The sequence below is a fragment of the Oratosquilla oratoria genome, chromosome 41 (assembly GCF_046742065.1).
Source record: "Oratosquilla oratoria isolate Oo_2021 chromosome 41, ASM4674206v1, whole genome shotgun sequence".
NCBI classification, from domain to species: domain Eukaryota; kingdom Metazoa; phylum Arthropoda; class Malacostraca; order Stomatopoda; family Squillidae; genus Oratosquilla; species Oratosquilla oratoria.
In genome coordinates, this window is record NC_134817.1 from 43,794,044 (window position 1) to 43,796,543 (window position 2,500).

The following is a 2,500-nucleotide window of genomic DNA, read 5'->3' on the forward strand; positions in this document are numbered from 1 at the left end:
ATCTCCAATCCCTGACTCACTACCCTAGCATTCACCTCTCGCACCACCCCATCCATGTATAAGTTGAACAGCCAGGGCGACATAACGCATCCTTGACGAAGTCCCACCTTTACTTCAAGCCACTCACTCTCTCCATTTCTAATCCTAACACATGCTCTACTACTCTCATAAAAACTCTTGACAGCTCCCAAAAGCTTTCCTCCTATCCCATAAATCTGCATAACCTCCCACAGTGCCTTTCTGTCTACCCTATCATAAGCCTTTTCCAGATTCATAAAAGCCCAAAAAACATCCTTCCCCTTTCCTATAGCTTTCTCACATATCTGTCTTACCACAAAGATCTGATCTTCACAACCTCTACCCGTCCTAAATCCACACTGTTCCTCACCAATTACTCCTTCTGCTCCTCTTCTAATCCTCTCAATTAAGATCCTCCCATAAGCCTTCCCTACTACACTCAACAGGCTAATCCCTCTGAAATTACTACATTCACAACTGTCCCCTTTTCCCTTGTAAAGAGGAACTATACAGGCACTACTCCAGTCCTCCGGTACTCTACCCTCTCTCCAGCAAACATTAAATAACCTCACCAACCAGTCCACCATCACTGAACCTCCCTTTTTCAGACATTCTGCATGACATCCATCCAGACCAGGTGCCTTACCTGCTTTCATCATCTTTACAACTGCCTTCACCTCATCCTTCATTATTTCTCCTCCATTCTCCTCATTCATCACTCTCATTTTCTTCGCATTTCCCACTGCAGCTATCTTTCCTTCCCTATCCTCCTTCACATTCAGCAACTCCCTAAAATATTCTGCCCATCTTCCCCTCACTGCCATCTCTTCCATTATCAACTCTCCATCTGTACCTTTTACCTTTTCTTCTCTACTTGATTCGCCTCCTCTTCCTCTCTTAATTTCTTTCCAAAACATCTTTTTATTACTTTCAAAATTTTCTGTCATACTCCTACCACATTTCACATCTGCTCTCCTCTTTGCCTCCTTTACCTTTTGCTTTACTTCTCTTTTCTTTTCTTTGTACGTCTCATATGACTCCCCTGTCCTCTTTTGTAACCAATCTGTGAATGCTCGCTTCTTCTCTTCTACAACCTTCTTTGTTTCCTCATCCCACCATTCACTACCCTTTCTTCTATTTCCCCCTGTCCTTCTTGTTCCACACACCATCCTTGCACACTTTAAGACTCCCTCCTTGAACCATCCCCATTCCTCCTCCACCCCCATCTCTGCTCTATCCTTTACTCCCTCCCACTCCTCCTTCAGCTTCTTTTTGTACTCCTTCTCCTTTTCCTTTTCATTCAAGGAGTTCACTCTAAGAACCTCCCTACCTTTTGTCCCTTTCCTCCTTCTCCATCTATCCTCCACTCTCAGCTTACCTTCCACCAAAAAATGATCTGATGTACATCCTTAACTCTTCCTATCATAATCCTATTTACCACTACATAATCCATTAGCGCTCTATCTACCACCCTTCCCTCCACCACCCTCTCCCATGTGTACTTATGCTTGACTTTCTTCCGAAACACTATATTTGCTATCATCAACTCTCTTTCTAGACACATTTCCACCATCAACTCTCCACTACGATTCTTTCCTGGAACTCCACACTTCCCAACCACTCCATCGATTGGACCATTTCCCACCCTAGCATTAAGGTCTCCCAGTACTATTACATTGACATTTCTTCCTAAACCCTCTATGCACTCATTTAAATCTATCCAAAAGGCCTCCCTTTTTTCCATGCTCTTCTCACTGCCCGGCCCATATGCACTTACAAAGACCCACATCTCCTTTCCCAGTTTCACCTTCATCCACATTATCCTTGAGGAAACCTCCTTCCACTCCACTACCCCTTTACCTATCTCCTCACTTACTAGAATAGCCACCCCTTCCCTCCCTCGCCCTCTCTTCACTCCAGATAACCTCCCACTTACACTCCCAAACTTACACTCACTCTTCCCTTTCAACTTAGTTTGACTCAAAGCCAACACACCCAACTTTCTTCTAACAAACATACTACCTATCTCTTCCCTTTTACTCTCATCTGTACCACATCCACGCACATTAAAAGACCCAAACCTTAGGGTGCTGGCCCGAGGCCCTCCAGCACCCATTAGGCCTTTCCTTTTCTTTTTAGGAATCTGCCCCTTGGGGCTACAGGGAGAAGGATGCCTAGTCCCTCTCCCCGTCCCTTTCTTCTCGCCTCTTACGATCCAAGTGGGATACTTGGTGGCAGTATTCTTTTCCCCCACCACAGGGAATTCCCCATCACAGAAAGAGAATACTCAGAGAAATGGTACAGGACAGCAACAAGGGGTTGGGGGACAGCATAACGGAGGGACAGTCGTAGTATAAAAGTGTCATCATTTCTCTATGAAAAGAATTTCTTCTATCATAGACAAAATGATGTGTGATTCTGGTCCGTAGGGGCGCCCCATATAGACCCTAAAGTATCGACTGCATGCTACTTTGCCACAATA

The 2,500-nt window shown here is 44.8% G+C and overlaps 1 protein-coding gene across 1 annotated transcript in view; it reads right to left on the minus strand.

Moving 5' to 3' along the window:
• The window catches only part of LOC143021179 (uncharacterized), a 9,258-nt gene that overhangs the window by 6,268 nt on the left and 490 nt on the right, over window positions 1–2,500 (minus strand). The window lies entirely within an intron of this gene.